Source organism: Uranotaenia lowii, chromosome 3, assembly GCF_029784155.1.
Source record: "Uranotaenia lowii strain MFRU-FL chromosome 3, ASM2978415v1, whole genome shotgun sequence".
NCBI lineage: Eukaryota > Metazoa > Arthropoda > Insecta > Diptera > Culicidae > Uranotaenia > Uranotaenia lowii.
This window is the reverse complement of record NC_073693.1, coordinates 122,015,330-122,034,135: the sequence shown is the minus strand read 5'-3', so window position 1 is coordinate 122,034,135 and position 18,806 is coordinate 122,015,330. Positions and strand designations below refer to the sequence as shown.

Below are 18,806 nucleotides of genomic sequence, written 5' to 3'. Positions count from 1 at the left end.
AACAACTCTCAAGAATAAAACAGTAATTTCGTTATGCCCTTCTCCCGCAGCGGCATTGCGATGGAAACAATCAGCTAATTAATCATGGCGATAAGCAATTCAGAAGAGCACAGAAAAGGAAGAAGGAATTCAATCAGAGAAAAAATTGTTAAGGTCATTGGATTTCTCACGCTGCATTTCTTTAACTGAATAGAGCCTATCCAAAATATTTTTGATGGAATAAATCTTTAAACGAACGTTTTGATTGTATGAAATATTTTTTTTTAATATTTAGATTTGTTTTGAATGTTGAAGGTAAATTTTTTCATCAAAATATAAACAACAAGTTGTCAGGTTAAGTAGTATAAATTTGCCAAACTGACAAATTTTCATTCATTTAATAGTGCATAATAATTACATACTGTTTTAAAACATTCTGCTTGGTAAATAATTCTTGGATTCGATGTAAGTATTCACCTTCAATTCCACAAACAGCATAAAAAAGAAAAAAAACCTACCACAAACAGGATTTAACATTTCTGCATGTGTGTATAGATGACATTAAACAACGAATCAGCACTGAGAAGCAAAATGTTCCAAAAGGTTAAATACCATATTGAATGGAACCATTTGCTTACATCATACTCACTTCGGACAAAATAATCGCTCCGAAACATTTTGATTCGATTCCAAATTTTGAATTACAGCTTCCTGTCAATCGTTTGTTCCAAGAAACCAATTGAGAGTCACTCATTTCGAAATATTTTCTCGGAAAACGGATTCAGTTTTTTTGGCTATGAGTGCCACAAATGATGTGTTTCCGATGATGTAAGTCGCTGATTTTTCCGGGGAACGTTTATTTAAACGGTTTTGAAATAAATTGCTGTAAAATAGAAATCTCGACGTATTCTTAGCAGAAAAACTAGCTTTAAACCAAAGTTTTATAATTTCTATACAAATTTGGGCCACTATTAATTTAACCTGTAAAGTGCCATGATTTGTTTTAAATTTGACTTCTTTGGAGTTTTTCTATCTGCTCTAGATTTTTCATATTCAAGGGTTAGCTGAAAATGCCAAAAAAAACGTGAAAATTCGCAAGAACACTTTTTTGGGAAATATTCATACGGGTTTGCACTTTTTCCGGCAAAGTTCTACAAAATTTCTATAGCAAAAATTTAATTATTTTCCTCGTAGTATCTGAACGGCCCATTTAGAGGAATTTATTTATTGATTCAAAATGATTTCGAATTTTTATGAGACTCCGGATTTATGATCGTATGGTAAAGTCTGTTTCACATAGAATCTGGTCGGATAAAATAGATCATTTCTCCGCAAAGAAATAACGTACAACAAAAGTAAAAATGTCATTTTTCAGGGTTTTTATTGCACTTTAAGGAAAAAACACAAAAATATCATTCGTCAGCTTTTCCGATGAATTTTCGAACTTCTTACCCATCATTTTCTGCACAGTACTGCTGTAATCTCATTAGCTATCTTGTTCCACCACTTTTCCATTTGAGCGGATTTTTTCATGGTTCTGCCACATGTCTTCAGTTTGCCCTTAAATATTGCCCAATATTTCACGATGGGACGAAAATACGGAAAGTTTGGTGGATTGATACTTTGTTCAACAAAATCGATCTTGTTCTCCTTAAACCACTTAACGACATCCCGGCTGTAGTGGCAGCTTGCCAGGTCCAGCCAGAACTTCACCGGACCTTTGTGGGACCGAATGAATGGCAAAACCCTCTTCTGGAGACATTCTTCTTTGTAAACATTTCCATTCATTGTGTCCCCAGTGATGAAAATTTTAGTCTTCTTCCCACAACTACAGATCCCTTATCAAATCATCAACCGGACATTCCCTTTACGCTTCGCAAGGTAAAATTATCGGGTATTTGTCCAAAATCCATTTTGACGTAAGTTTCGTCGTCCATCAAAATACATCCGTTGTACTTGGTCAACACTTTCTCGTACAACTTCCTTGCCCTGGTTTTGGCATCCAGGTTTTGCTTCAGCGTCCTGTCGTCGAGCTGTACTGTGGTTCGTCTTGAACTTTTTCGCCAAATCACGCAAGGAGATTCCAGGATTATAGTGAACTGATCGAATTACCTTTGCTCGCAGCTTTCGGTCATATGTTACACTTCTACGCCTGGTTTGTTTTGCTCGATCCACCGTAAGGGTCTCCCGGTAACATTGCAGCACCGAAGTTACAGTCGATTTTGGATACTTCAGGAATTTCGCGATCTTTACCCCTGACCACGTCGGTTTCTCTACGTGAGTTTGCAGAATTTTCTCTCACCTTCCACGTTCCATCGTCGATAACTTTTGACTGACTGCTTCAATCTTGATGAAATTTTCACCACTAAGCAGGATTGCCAACATTTTTTTTTCGAAAATCAGGGAACAATCAGGCAAAATCAGGCTACGCTAAAGTAACGGAAATTTCGCTCGAAGTGATGACCTTTTTTTTGGTCATCTCTCAACCTTTTCTCTCTAATATGTGTTGTGAGCCTACTTGGTTGAATAATTCTACTGAATCAAAGAAATCGAAAGATTCCCTTTAATGCCCTTTTTCCAATAAGAATAAAAGGGAATCTCTCGATTGCTTTGATCCATCCACATTTCACTTTTTAACTTCAGCAATGGTACCTTACTACCCATTTGGGCCGTCCTTAAACGATGTCACGCGTTAGGGGGGAGAGGGGGTTTCGATTTTTGTGACAATTTGTGACATGGGGGAGGGGGTTCAGCTTGAACGTGACATCACATATTGTTACAAAAAAAAGCCAAACCAATAACAAATAATCTTATCCTAAATTCAATAAAATTATACTACGTAAACTTTATGAGCATAAGAATGTACACAAGAACACCTCCACTGAAACACTCAGGAAAGTCTGCCCCACTAAAATTGTGGCAAAACGTGTACAGGAATGCTGTTAAGAAGATTTGGATTGCGAATTGATTGAAGAAAAGGAACTAGATTTGAATGGTTTCTCAAACATCATCGCTGATGCTGCATTAAAGACTTGTTAAAAGTTGGTAACCTTTTTTCAGTTCTTTGAATAAAACTGATGAATTTAGTTGAAAAGTTTATCCCGAAGGGGGGGGGGGTTATGAATGCGTGACGTAATACAAAAAGGGGGGTGACGGAAGTTGTTACAATATGTGACAAGGGGGGAGAGGGGGTCTATTTTTTCCTAATTTTGCGTGGCATCATTAATGGACGACCCCTTTTCATCACATTCGCAAAAATCAGGCAAAATCAGGCATATTTTCAAAAATCAGGGAAATTCAATAGCTTATCAGGTTGTCAGGTTGAACCACGGAAAATAAGGCAACAAATCAGGCACATTGGCATCTTTGCCACTAAGTAAACAAACCATCCGGATCAAATCACTGTCAATAGATTCGCGATGTGACAACTAGGGGAGCTGCAGTAAAGGAAAAGATGCGACCAGATTCTATGTGAAACAGACTTTAGGCTCCGTTGTGAAGCTTCTCGTAAAGATGCCGCGCTTTTTTTAATTTAAATATATTTACAAAGGCAATTCAATTCTTAAAAGTATTATTTTTATCAAGTTCGATATTGAAGTTGTGGTGAATATCCTTGTGTAGTATTAGGTAAATGATCTTGAGCGGAACTAATTGGCTCAATTCGACGCAACTCGGAACAGTTGATCATGCGGTATGGGTTTGGGTTATATCCGAACAAAATTTTTTTCAGTTCAGCGGATAGATCTTGGTTTCTACTTTCTAATGATGATTTTTAGAATATTTTTGAGTAAATCCTAATAATTCTAGAGCTGTTTTTCTGAAGTAAGAATTCTGATCTTGAGCGGAACCACGCTGATCTTGAGCGGAACTAAAATGTGATCTTGAGCGGAACCATTTTCTTCTGTCAACATCTTTAATAGCTCTTATTCCTATTACATGTGTAACTGTGAAAACTTCAATTAAATTTCATCTTTGAAGATTTTAAAGTTCAAAAATTAATGTTTTTACGTTAAAAAAAAAAGAAACTTAGTGTTTCCAAAGTTTTTCTCAAAATATCTGTTTATTTTTATTTCTTGCTTAAAAAAAGTCAAATTTTCACTTTGATTCACTGTATCCTATTTTGAAAGGATCGATCTCACAAATTAAATTCGTTAGTATATTTGATTGATTTTTGGAAAGTGCGTGTTCAGGGTAGGATTGTTCGATCTTCTGAAAAAGATCGATTCCCAAGATCGATTCAGCTGAATGGTTTTAGGATCGATCCACCTAAAAAATCGAAACAAAAGGATCGATCTCTGCAAGATCGATCTATTTATTTTTTTCTGAGAGGTGCTGCTTGAGAACTGCTTCAAAAATAGAGAAAAACGACAGGAAAGCTCAAACATTTGAATATCCAATGTAAGAATTAGTCGAAATATTGCAGCTTGACTGATCACAACAATTCAACCAATTCAAGGTACAGTCACTTTTTTTAAAAAAAAAAGGCTACAGGATTTTTTTAACGCTGTTGTTTTTATAACCATCAATTCAGTCACAGGTAAAGCATTTCAGATTGCCTGGTTTTTTCCGGGCTTGTCCAGATTTTCAAAGAAAAAATGGAAAAAGCCAAGCCCAGTCCGGTTGCTCGGAAATTGAGGAAAATAGCCTGGATTTTTACCGGATTTATCCTCATTATTAGAGAAATCTTTACCAAAATCTAAAATTTTGAGGCAAAATTCATGATTTTTGAGTTCAATCACAATATTTATTGAGCCTTTTTTGAAATTGTTAAATTACATTTGAATCTCGCTGATGTGCTTCGGTGAAACCAATGCCCGAATTTTGCCAGGATTTTGGATAAAAATACCCTGATTCGGCTGGGGTTTGCTCAGAAAAAAAATCTAAAAAGTTTAGTCATGATAAAAAGGTAACGTGCTCAGCTATCAACTGGAAGGCTGAAGTTCAATTCTTCAAGCAACAAATTTTTCAAGTAATATTTATTGTTAAGTGTAGAGGCAATATTAGAATGTTAATTTTGGGAATGTGATATTTCAAATGAAGACGTTAAATTAACGCTTTTTTTCTTGAACTTCTTTTTATTGTGGTCTCAGTTAAAAACTGAACAGCTTCAACCGAGATTCGAATATGAAACTTTTTTTTTGTCTTTATTATAGAGGTTTTCAACTTTTGTTGGTTCGTCTCTTGACTATGAAACTTGCGAAGCTGAGTGCAGGTATCAACATTCTGCACGAAATTTGATCTCAAAATCTCCGGAATAAGTAGAAAAAAAAACTTCAAAAGATCGAAAGATCGGATCGAAAATAAACCAATTTAATCGATTTTTCCAAGGCTAAAGAATCGATCCAAAAAATCGGAAATTAGAGTTCATAAGATCGATCTTGCATAGATCGATCCAAGATCGACCAATCCTAGTTCAGGGTCATATTGCCCCGAAAAACTTTTGAAGGTAACGACAAAGTGAGTAAAATAAAAGATGATGCCTTAAATTACAGATTTTGCAAAACAAAATGTACATTGCTCTAAATCAATGTTTTTAGAAAAAAAATCTGATTTTTATTATTTCTTCCTTTAATTTTATTGGAAACTCATGATAAATTGGTTCATTTTTATATTTTAGTTGGGAAAATCAGTTTACGTTGAAAATCTTTTCATAATTTTTCTTTTATATTTTAGTTGGGAAAAGCAGTATACGTTGAAAATCTTTTCATACTTTTCTAATTCAAAGCAAGGAGCCTAAATTTTATATTGACCAAAAAAAAATACAATAATGGAAATCCATTCGGAATTCTAAAATTCTGTGAACTCTGTAAATATTTCAAAATCTCGTGTTCTGTGACACACATGTTGTGATAAAAGTTTCCTAATTTTCGAAGGTGATGGAAAGTATTAGAGAAACATGAGATATCAAAGAATGAAAGAACACTAGCTGTAAATATCATGAAATTTTCGAAAATGATACAAAGGCTCACCGGCAGGACTTGAACCCGCAATCTCCGGTACAAAGATGTACCAAGACAAATCATAAGAGTGGTGTTGAAGAGTTTCCTCAAAATTCTGTGAAATAACAGACTTTTCTGTGATTTCGGCAGGTTTGCTCTAAGCAACTCATTCATAGAATAAAGTTTATAATAAATTTCAGTTTCTTATGAATCACGTTAATATTTATTTATATTAAAAATTTATGGAAACATTAATTATTTAGCTCAACTGATAAAACAAGTATTTCTCAAACCGATTTCTAGTTCAAGCTAAAGTGTAAATTCAAACACAAGGGAATCGGATAGGTTTTCAATACCATGCCACCAACTGAATCGTGGAGTATTATAAAATAGCTAACCCGGTGTGCTTTGCTACACTTTGTAAAACTGAAGGAATGTGTGTAAAACAAATTGAATTTTTGTTTATAAGATAGTATATCGTTTTCAATTGGAATGTGAACATCTAAAACAACCTCTTTAAAAGAAAGCTACTTCTTAAAGTACGAATAGTAATGGCAATGAAGATTGATTCTTATTATGAAATTATGACTTAACTTTATTGGCTTCATTAGTTCTCGAATTATGCCAAAAAATATGTATGAAAGCCTTCCTCCTCCTTCCCATCGTCACTCTGAAAGAATTAATCAAAAACACATTTATTGTACCCCAAGAAAATAAACTTTTTGTGTGCCTATTTTTGTACGCTGTTACACCAATTAATTAGTTTTTGTTCTATTCGAGCTTAATTTTACATCTTTTCTGTCCCTAAAGCTGATGTTATAAGAAAAATACAAAGGTGCTGCATACATTCAGGGGTAAAAAACCGCGTGTGAGACATACGGCATAAGGCAGCGCACCTAGCGGTATATTTCGGAAGCTAGTAGTTCCGCTCAAGATCAAAGATGGTTCCACTCAAGATCATATTTTACTTTTAAAAACTACGCCATTATTTGATATTTTAATGGAAAACTTGTAACAAAAACCCGAATAATGCTTTTTTATGAGTTTTTCTACCATTTTATTCATTGAGAATCAGTTTTCAACGGTCAAGGATGACATAAATTGACGTTCAAAGTCAGCGTAGATTGATGGAAATTGCAGCAGAAATGGGTATGTTTTTAAATCTTCTAACATCATTATTTCAGTTAATAAATTTAAGCAAAAATGTCAATGCTTGTATGAAAAGATCTTGAAAAAGTGTTTTTTCAACAATGTGATAAGATTCATAAGCAATCATTGCCTAGGTCTGAGGAAAAGTAAATGGTTCCGCTCAAGATCAGATTTTGACTAGTTCCGCTCAAGATCATTTACCCTATTCTTCTAATCACTAATGTTTTTAGATGTCGCAGAGTTATCGGTTGGATGTCATGGTTTGGCATTTTGTACAGTTCTAGGCTAGGATATAAAAATGCTAGCTTATATATCGCTTTAATGCATCTGTTCTGTTGGATTTTTAATGTTGACAGGTTAGACATGTTGGGTATGCCACCAGGCACTGATGGCGTAAAAAGGTAAATCAACTGTGTACAAAACTAAAATAAATGTTTAGGCATAATGTGTGAAAACTTTCGGATAATCCCACAGATGTACTAAATATGAGGTTTGAGGCGGCAAAAAGTCAAAAACTGAACTTTATCGGATCACTTTTTTATTTTTAACTACCGTTCGGCACATGTGCACACTCACATGGCGGTCGAACCATCCATAATTAACTGTATCGAAAAATGTAGTGCCTTCTCTATTGGGTACTACTTCTTCAATACAGTTAATTGATGCGGGACAAAGAATTTAGCATGTGGTCAAGCTTCTATTTCAAATGCTCTTCGCTCTTTTCACCACCTTAGAATTTTCTTCTGATCTTCTATCCGTCTTTCATTTCAACTCTTTAACCCTCACCGATAAAGCCGCAAATTCATTTTATAAAAAGCAATTTCTGTGGGTTTGTTTGTTTGTTTGTTTGTTTATCCTCTATAGACTCAGCCGTCTTAAGAGCTAGACAGCTGAAATTTGGCATGGATACTCATTAGTACCAGGAATGATGAAAAATGTTTTCAGATTTCTGGATGACCCCTTCTGAAGGGGGTCGTCCATAGAGGACAAATATTGTTTTCGCGATAATCCCGTTATTTTTTGTCGGATTATAATGAAAAAATGCAAATGGGGATTTTTAAAGATGGGCAATTGATATCAGGTATCAAATTCACTCTCAGGGGTCGGCTTAAGGGGTCGTTCATACAACGCAAATACTATTTAAGCCATATTGACGTTATAATGCATTGGATTGAGTTGAAAATTGGTACAGTGGCGTTTTAAAAGACAGGCAATCGATTTCAGGTATCAATTTTTGTATAAAGGGCCGCCGAAAGGGGTCGTCCATACTACACAAATACTGTTTTAGTTATATTGATTATATTATATGCATAATGACGCATTGGAATGAGATGAAGATTGCACATGGAAGTTTTCAGGGTTGAACAATAGATTTCAAGTGTCATATTTTGTGTAAGGGGTCGGCAAAAGGGGGCGTCAATACTTCATACTCTTTACTGTTTTTGCGATATGGACGTTATCATACATGGGATTGAGATGAAAGTTTGTATATTGAGTTTTGAAGGGATGGGAAATTGATGTACGGTTTCAAATTTTGGATCAAGGGTCGGCAATTGATTTCAATCATTCAGTTTTGGATCGGGGTTGGAAAAGATGTGAAATTTCGGGTCACAGGTCGGCGAAAGGGGTCGTCCATATGACCCTTCTCACTGTTTTCCAACATTCTCGTAGTAATGCATTAGATTGAGGTGAAAATTTACCTGCAGAGGTTTAAAGAGACGAGTAATCGTTTTCATGTGTCAAATTTTGTGTAGAGAGTCGGCAAAAGAGGTGATCCATATTAACAATTCACTGTTTTTGCTTTAATCTATCCATTGCTATGATCGAAAATCGGCCATCCATATAAACTGCTTCCTGTAGTGTCGATCAATGTGATTATTCGCACAGTAGGGTTTAAAGGGACGACTTATCTCTTATGTTGAGTTATAAGTTTAATTTTCAGGAAAATGTGTCATCCATATTGACTGCTAAAATGGCGACGTAAAGCGTAGAATCGATTTGAAATTTTAGCACAGGAGTGCAGTGATAAAATCAATATTATTTAATGCGTTAAATTTTGAATTATTGTACAACGAAAAGGGATAATTCTTTTGAACCATCTGCCGTTTTTGCAACATTGTCGTGAAAATTTAACGGATTAATGTACGAATTCAATAACGAGATTTGAAAAGAAACTGTTATGTAGTTCATGAAGTTCGGTTCTTAACTTTTCAAAAAAAATACTCTTAAAGCGTATTTTTCTTCCGTGTTAGGAATACCGAGATTTTGTTTTATTCAAGTTGTTGTTAGCGAAACGAAGTTCGTACGGGATCAGCTAGTCACATATATTTCTATGGAAAACATTCTTTTCTTAAATATAAAGTACACCATATGAAAGCTTATATTAAAGCTATCATTTGAATTATTCAAAATTTTTACACACTAAATTGATCTATGATAAAAATGAGTAATTAATTATTTTTTTCAAAAGTCAAAAACTTTAAAGAATTTTTTAAAACCATTCCTCGCATTTCCCCACACTCTTTTTACTATCGAGATCTAGTTTAAGGTCCTAAAAATACAATGATAGAGATTCCAGGCACCTTTAAGCACCGTTTTTTGAGTTTTAGTCAAATAAAGCTGAAAATATCATGCAAATGGGTAATTTTTACCCATTAATAAGTATACATTCAACAAGGTCATGTTGGTTTAAAAAAAAAAAATGTTTCTCTTGATTGATCAATCATTTCACACATTTTTCTCTTGAGATTCATTGAATGTCTTGATGATATTTAGCATTTAATGATCAATTAGTCCAAATCCCGATTTTCAAAAGAAATAAAAAGTAGGGTCATAAACAACACCAAGCATCCTACTTTAAAAGTTGTTTATAAAAAATTTTGTATAAATTTATTTTAAGTTAGTTAAAATAGTTATTTTCATACAAAATTTTCAAAAATTATAAAATAGTCCAAAACACCTAATCAAACTTTTTGCCGCTTCATTATATGGAACTGCCCCATAGTGCCATGGTGATGGTGAAAACAATCCCGCCAAAGGAAACGAAAATTGGTTGGTAAAATGGATGCCATGACTTTTGGTTTGTGGGAATAAAAACGAAAGTTGTATGGGAGGGGCTCAGAACTAATACTAAAACCTTACCGGGGTCCAACTACATTTCTGTACCAAATTTCAGGCTGATCGGTTAAGCGGTGTGGAATTGTATAAGGTGCATTCAAATTTCAAACAAACAAACAAACATACAGGGTCCGGCAATTGAACTGCTACATAACTTTAGGAGTGATTATTACGAATTCTACAAAACCAAGTTAGATGACGCCTTGTCACCTTGTTAAAATTATGTCCAAGATGTCAGAAGGTATTTTTGTTAATTTTGTAATAAAGTGTTTTTTTTTGTAAAAATAGTCCTCGAACCTTAACGTAGTGCTTTGATTGCCTAGTTCCAGGCTGTGAAACGGTAGAAAGACATATTTCGTGAGTTGTCCAATGAATGTATGTATTTTTTTAATTTTGTCTCGGATTTGGAAGATACCTGGGGATCAGAAGTACCCAAGTATAGTATGATGGGGATCGTTAGGCTACATAGGCGACACCTACCATGGTGAAGATCATCAGGATGCACCCTGAGAGAATTTTTTGGCGTAGTAACACTTAATTGGCGATAGATTTTAATACACCGGATCAAAATCGCCGTCGCGTCTTGGAAGATGATCTTTAGACCCAGCCTTACAAGATCCTAAGATTTCAAAATCTCCCGTTTGAACAGAAGCAAGAATTGGTAGAAAGGGCGAAGGCGCAGCTTACGCGGTCCGCGCATGAAAAATTTGGAGAATATCGTGTTTTCTGCCGTTGAATTCGTTGCCGTAGAGCGGTTCGTGAAAAAACAGAACTACATATTTTGGTTGCCAGAAAGATCACGAACCTATGCAAACGTATTAAAGGCCACAAGGCGACAGAAATCTGTCTTATTAAAGGTCTGGGTCGGAATCGCCCGTACTTTCCTGGTTAAGATCAACCGAACACCTTGAAGAGGTGTAGATCAATCAATTTACGTATCGAAAAAAGTTCTACCGCATGTCCTCGAACTGTTGACACGTTCCGATTTTGGTTTTGGTTGGTGGTTTTTCAGCAGGACTTCGTATTGGCTTACGAAGGAAAGAGGTCCCAATTTTTGTGAATTTTTTTCGGGGGTAATTCCAAGTACGAAGTGGTCGGGGAGTTCGCCGGACCTGAACCCTATGGACTTGGCTGTCTAGGGTATACAGAAGCCCGAAGTCTACTCTACAAAACATGACGGGTTGGAAGTTCTGAAGCGCCATCTAGTTGAATCCTGGGATAAAATACCACAAAAACCACCTGCGGGCTTTTTAGAATTTGTGCCTTGAGCTTCTGCAGCGAGTGGTTAAGCTCAAGAACATTGGATTTTGAAAATATGATCTGTTTTGATGTAAATCGTATTCAATTTGAAAGAAAAAGTTTTTGTTTTGATCAAATTATTTGTTAGTTCCAATGTAGTACTTCAATTGCCGGACCCTGTATATAGTCCAACTCATCTTTATATTTTAGAAGATAGCATTTTATGAAACTTCAGCTTTGTCGTATGAAAATTATCGATTTCTTGCATTTTCAATGGAATTATACGGAAATATTCCCATACAAACAGAAATTTTGCCCAAATCATAAATAGGTGCATTTAGCCCGCACGGTTTGAGGTTCTGCATTTTAGACAACATTTATAATAAAATCGTTTTCTCGAAAACTGGAGGAGATTTCAACATAAAAATTAATCCTGTGTATAGAAAACAAATGCCTGCTCATGTGTATACAGTTTTTGTACACATTTTCGGTGTAATATTTGTTTAAATCAGTAATCTGCTTAATAGACGCATATAGCCTAGGATTGCCATCCATCTCGCAAAAGCGGGACATGTCCCGCTTTATTAGAAAATGTCCCTGTAAATTGTTACTTCCGGATCGCGGTAACAATGAAAGTTCGTTTTCAAATTCGTAACGTTCCCTTTTATTTGTCCGTTCGAAGCTCTACCGGGACACGTTTTAAATTCCTACAATTTTAATATAATGAATTTAGGAATATTCTATAGAACAATTTTCAAGCTTACGTTAAGTGAACTTTCTATCGCTTACTTCCGTCTCGATTCCAGATATTTTCCGCCGCTAGTCCCTACCTTTAATGAACCTAGGTTAGAGATTCATTTTACATTTTTCTCAATTAATTTCTCACCTCAATTCGATTTTGGTTCAATCTGGCGATTCCTAATTGAAAACGCTTTGTGCGTGGTATTGTAACCTGTGCTCAACCTTCCTGCGCAGTTTCACTGGCAAATGCCTAGATTTGGATAATTTTCCATTATAATTTGCGTTGCGCAATTCAATTTTAGGCCTACCTTAGCGCGTAAATTTAGGGGTTTAACTCGAACTCAACAATAACCACTGTGAACTTTAGCTTTAGTTTTCTTTGAATCACCGAACTACTATTTTGGTTTTGAATTGAACAATTCTAGAGCTTGTTATTGTTTATTTTTGTCCTTCGACTTTCCCGCCGAATAAACCGCTTTCTTTTCTCTCGCTCTTTTTCCCTGTTCAACTGTCATCAACTTGAGTGCGTTCAGTGCTGCCCGTTTAGTAGCCCCGTTCAGTAACAGTCCCGCCGTTCCGCTTTTTTCTCAAAATGTCCCGCCTTTTCCTGAGAAAATTTTTGTGGTAGACTCAACCTTCTCCGATTCTACCACTCCATAATAGTTTGTCCGTGCTTGATGAAAACGTTTCTAATATAATCTCTTCTCGATCATTTTCATTTGATGTCTTTTTTCTATTCTGCTTTTATTCATTCATGATTTTCAAAACTAGAAATGATCTTACTTAAAGGTCATGACATTCACCGATAATGCCATGAAAATTAAAAAGATAACACTTTTATGAAGTTTCACTGATTTACTCTAGAAAAACCTCAATTTAAATTAAAAAACAACAGAAAATCATTCAAATATTATGTTCTTTTGTTTTTTTTTCTCAAAAATGCAGCATTTTTTAAAGTTTATACAAGCCAGAATATTTTCCAGACATATTCGGTCCGGTTGAATCCGGCAATTTCATCTTAAAACCAGGCAAAATCCTGGCATCAGATTTCAAAATTTGCTACCCAAAATCCAGACCATATCCGAACAAATTTGGTCAAAACCAATAAAAATCGATAAGAATCACCTCAGTGACAAACAGTTTTTTCACTTATTGGTAAACTAGCACCCAAACTGCTAAGACCTGCGTTATTCTTCTTTAAATCGTATTTCCGGATTCCGAAAAACTGTGCATGATTATTAAGATTAAACTTGCTCAATAAAAATCGTTTAAAGACGCAAAAATAAAAATTTTAAAAACTTAATTTCAGTTTTTTGTTTAATTTTGGAAACAAAGTAAATGAAGCTGTGCAAAATCAAGGTTTTTTTTTTACATATCTATGAGAATGGTAATGAAAATAAGGTTTCCCGAATGTCCCGCTTTTTTCTTCAATTGTCCCACTTTTTTCTGAAAGTATCTGGTAAGCCTAATAAAGCCTGCTTCTCCCTTATGGGTGGCTAGTTTTTCGTAACCATCGTAGATTTGAATCTTTTGCATGTAAAAAAAGAAATCTTGCGAATGCAATGTTGCAACTAAAAGTGGATAGAGCAGGTAATCTTACGTTGCTTGCCATCGGAACACCGGTTATAATAACATTATTTGCAATAGAATTTCAGTGTACTCGAGAGTTTTGTTGATACTGGTCGAATCATTAAGTGCTTTTTTCAGCGAAACATTTTCTCGCTTCACAGCTTGTATCTCATCTCCGAGGAGCTGCAGTTTTTTCAATGCGCTTTACTATAATTACTAGAGATGTACCGAATATTCGGTCGGCCGAATATTCGGCGCCGAATATTGCCGAAAAACCGTTAAGCCGAATATTCGGCTCACCGAATAGTTGAGCTAAGTATTCGGCCGAATTGGCCGAATAGGCCGAATATGTACTACAGACTTGTAAATTTTTCAATTTTTTTTTGATAATTTATAAAATATCCAAAATTAATGTTGTAAAAAAACACAATCATTAAAAACTTATGGTTTCAGCAAAACATCTAAGGTGTATCCGCGTGTCTTTCACTGTAGATCGTACAGGAGAATTCTGAATGGTATTGGGATATACTTTGATAGTAGTTTATTGCAGATTTTCTGGATATAATCAGACTTGCCCATAAATCCAGTAAAGAAATCAGATAAGTCAAATCTGGACGGGATGTCCAGATATTGTTTAATACTTCTTCCTTACTTTGCTTGGGTTTATTCAGATTATTTGCTTAATCAAATAAAAAACTCAAATTGCTCTTTAAAATTTTTTAGATTTTGTGTTCAATTTTTCTAATATTTCAAAATGTAGGTACATAAATTTTGCCTTTTTTTAATTTTTTTCAAAAATCGTTCTGGATGCCTTTTTTTTTTTTTAGTTGGTAACCACAGGTGGTAAATCCCGGTTTACGGATTGTATTCCAAGGCACGGCGAGCCACCGCGTCCCCCCAGTTTGCTACTCTGGGTCCATGGGTACAATGGGCAGACTCATGATATACTCCGTGTATAACCCCTACTCCCTAAACTCCACCTGGGGCCGCAGACCTGGTTCCCACCTCGAACTGTTTAGTACACTATGCTTCAATAGTGGGAGGTCTATTCGCGCTAATGCGCTCAAAGGCAATACTCATTAACGAGACCACTTTCAGCAAAACCTCTCATCCTTACGACTCGACGCCTGAACTCTCCTCTAACGACTTGAGAACCGACATCTCCTCGCAATGACTCGAGATTCCCACACAAACCTCTCCTCTTCGCGACTTGAGGCCTGATCTCTCCTCTAACGACTTGAGATCCGACCCCTCCTCGCATCGACTCGAGGTTTACCTCTCCTCTGCACGATTCAAGGCCCGATCTCTCCTCTAACGACTTGAAATCTGACCTCTCCTCGTAATGACTCGAGGTGACCACTTGTACCCCTCCTCTTGTTGGTAAGGGGCCTGATCCCTCCTCTTACGACTCGGGACCCGACCTCCTATCATAAAGACTCGGGGTTGACCACACAAACCTCTCCGCCTGAAGGTTTGAGGCCTGACCTCTCCTCTAACGACTCGAAGCCCGACCTCTTATCTTCAGGGTTCGAAGTTTGCCACCTTGCCCGTCGTGTGCCAGATCGAGAGCAGCTTATCCTGGACTCGCGCCTGTCACGGAACACGCGCGGGACTTAACGCAACGACTCGGATGATTCCCGACGAAGACGTCATCCCAACGATTTCCACTGCGAAGAAGGTCAAGTCTTATCCCCGCAGCTTCTGTCGTTGAGAACCGCTCTACTCGGATACTCCCCGAAGGTGGAGCATCCTACACACGAACGCGGCGCACCCACGGCATCCGCTACGCAGAAGGTATTGTCTTATCTTTGTAACTTCAAACCGTGGGGTCGGACGCACTCTACTCGACAGCCCCCCGTCGATGGGGTCAGTCTACTCCGACCGTTGTCCGGTCTTCTTTATCCCCCTTGGTTGGCAACCCTAGGATTTTTGGCCCGCGGATTTTCCTGCCCGTTGTGTGCCAAATCGAGAGCAGCTTATCCTAGACTCGCGCCTGTCACGGCACACATTCGGGACTTGGAACGCTACGACTCGGATGTTTCCCGACGGTGACGACATCCTACACCGACTCGAGAGGCTCGCCCGGCGTCGAGAGCCTCTCTACCCGTGGGTATCCCCCGACAGTGGTTAACCCTCTTCCCTCGAGATCCGCTACGAGGAAGGTAAAGTCTTATCCCCGCAGTTTCCCTCTTAGGAAGCGGAACTACTCGGATACCCCCCGACATTGGGGTATCCTACACACGTTCGCAGCGCACCCCTGACCTCCGCTACGCAGAAGATGTTGCCTTATCTTTGTAGCTTCGATCAAGGGATCGGACGCACACTACTCAGATGCTCCCCGCCGATGGAGTCATCCTACACCGTTCGCGGACTGCCGTTGGTTCCAGCTCCTCTGCAGGGCAGTCATGATCCGGGTGAACCCATCGCTGACCGCGTGCCAAGTGTTGGAATCCGCACACATCCTCTGTACAACGTTATCTGCTGTCGTGTCAGGCCCACAGGCGGCAAATATGGAAGTACGTACCGCCGCAAACCTCGGACAGACAAACACCACATGTTCGGGTGTTTCCTCTACGTCACCACAATCTGGGCAATATGGCGAAGCCACATGTCCAAACCGGTAGTGGTACTTCATGAAGCATCCATGACCAGTCAGGAATTGCGTCATATAGAAGTCCACTTCACCGTGCCTTCTTCCGATCCAGCTCCCGATGTGCGGGATCAGACGATGGGTCCACCTTCCTCTCGTTGAGCTGTCCCACAGCTGCTGCCAGTTGGACATCGAGTCCTCATTGGCGAGATCTCGAACGTTGGGCGTGTCTCTGTTGTCGTAGCAATAGACATCCTCCTCTAGCAAAACCGAAATGGGCATAACACCCGCTACTACACAGGCGGCTTCGGACGACATGGTCCGGTATCCGCTGATAACCCGCAGGTTCATCAGCCGCTGAACGCTGCTAAGTCGCTGCAGGTTACAGCTTCCTCCCAGGGCCTGCCTCCAGGCCGCTGCTCCGTACCGCAAGATCGAAGTGGTCACACTTGCAATGATCCGCCTTTTGCTGCTTTGGATAGCCGAGGAGTTCGGCATCATTCGTGTGAGTGCGGCCGTGGCCATTGCCGCTCTCTTGCACACGTGTTCGACATGGCTCGTGAAGCTGAGCCTGTCGTCAATCATCACCCCTAGGTACTTAATTGCGCGTTTAGACACGATGTTGCACGGTCCAACGGCAATGGTACCTGTTTGGGGTGATTTCAGGTTGGTGATAAGCACCATCTCGGTTTTGTGGTGGGCTAGACGCAGGCACTTGGAGTGCATCCAGCGTTCCACTTCCTGGATAGCTACCGTGGCCAGTAGCTCAACCTCCGCTGTTGAGGAGCCCCTCGCCAAGAGGACTACATCATCTGCAAATCCTACGAGTTCGGCTCCCGATGGGAGGCTCGTTCGTAGGAGTTCGTCGTAAGTGATGTTCCACAGAACCGGGCCGAGTATTGACCCCTGTGGAACACCCGCCGAAACCTCTTGTGTTCGCAAACCCTCGCCGGTCATATACTGCAGTTGGCGATTGTGGAAGTAACTTTCCACAAGCCTATACAGATATGCCGGGATCCTCATTTGGATGAGCGACGACGCAATCGCTGTCCAACTGACACTGTTGAAGGCGTTCTTCACATCCAGAGTGACAACCGCGCAAAAGCGGAGCCCTCTCCTCTTGGTCAGCCTGGCTCTGTCCGCTACCTCGATGACCGAGCGAGTTCTGGATGCCTGACCGTCTGAATACGTGTGGTTGTAGGTTGCTTAAGGTTAAAGATCATCTATCTTTTCAACAACTATTTTGAAGATATCTTACTCAAATTCGACCTTCATCGAATTCATGGGGCATGAGGGACATTTATATGGAAGAAATATAAAGCATTGAAAAACTCACTTAAGGTTTTTTCATTGAAAACTCTATAGAATATTAGACCGAATATTCGGCCGAATATTCGTTTGGCCGAATAGTTGAAAAGGTCAATATTCGGTATTCGGCCGTTCGCCGAATACCACTATTCGGTACATCTCTAATAATTACTATAATTCTAGTAAATATTATTACGAAAATTTACTACAATTTTTTCTTATGAAACACTTCTGATCGATAGTTATTATTATTTCATAGTTTATTAGTTCTTGTAACTTAAGATAACAGTTAGTTAGATGTCTAAATGGCAAAAAGACATTTTTTTATTTAAAATGAGTGTAGGTTAGTACCGTTGTGTTTTTGGCGATTAACCTTTGTGACGTGAAAATCTATCATATTAAACCTTGGAAAAACTCCCTACAAATATCTACAGCTTTTAAAATAATTAAATTTTCTATGCAGCATCTCGGTAGAATTTGAATGCTAACATTTAATTGACTTTAATTTAAAGACGAGTGTTTGCTCGTGTTCATTGAAAAATGGTTGGGCTTGTGATATAGCTCAGTTGGCAAGTCTGTTGTCTCCTGAGCCGATGTCCGCGAGTTCGAGCCCAAGAGTAAACATCGAACACAGTTGTACCGGATAGTTTCTCAATAACGATCCGCCAACTGTAACGTTGATAAAGTCGCGAATGCCATAAAGATGGTAAAACGACTATAATCGAAACAAAAAAAAAATTGAAAAATGGTTAGATTCTAATCAATGATTTTAAACAGTTGTCTTTTTGTGAACCAATTTATTTAATTTATTTCATAAAACGCTCACATCAGAAATTTTCCAATTCAACACGAGCATGATGAAGTTATAAAACCATTGAGGCGAAAATCAGTTTTGTTTTTCTAAAACTCAATTTTCTCGGGACAACAGCACGTGGGGGTGATTTCACCATCCATTAAGCTCAACTCGATGAATTCCAATCGGATAGCATCATAGATAGAATGAAAAGTTTCCCATCATACATAAATGCATGCATTGCCCGGTACTGCGGTGGAAATGAATGAATTCTATCATAACTAATCCCGGCTCCCGGATCTCTCGCCATGGTAGCTGTCGGGTGAATTATCCCATCCTTTTTCCCAACAGATGCATTTGCATGTCACTCAATGCCATCAAC

At 38.2% G+C, this 18,806-nt stretch overlaps 2 protein-coding genes across 3 annotated transcripts in view; one reads left to right on the top strand and one right to left on the bottom strand.

Moving 5' to 3' along the window:
* The window catches only part of LOC129750874 (G-protein coupled receptor dmsr-1), a 477,126-nt gene that overhangs the window by 59,567 nt on the left and 398,753 nt on the right, over nucleotides 1-18,806 (top strand). The gene's annotated exons all lie outside the window — the stretch shown is intronic.
* LOC129752570 (uncharacterized) overlaps nucleotides 1-18,806 on the bottom strand; it is a 48,402-nt gene that overhangs the window by 17,016 nt on the left and 12,580 nt on the right. The window lies entirely within an intron of this gene.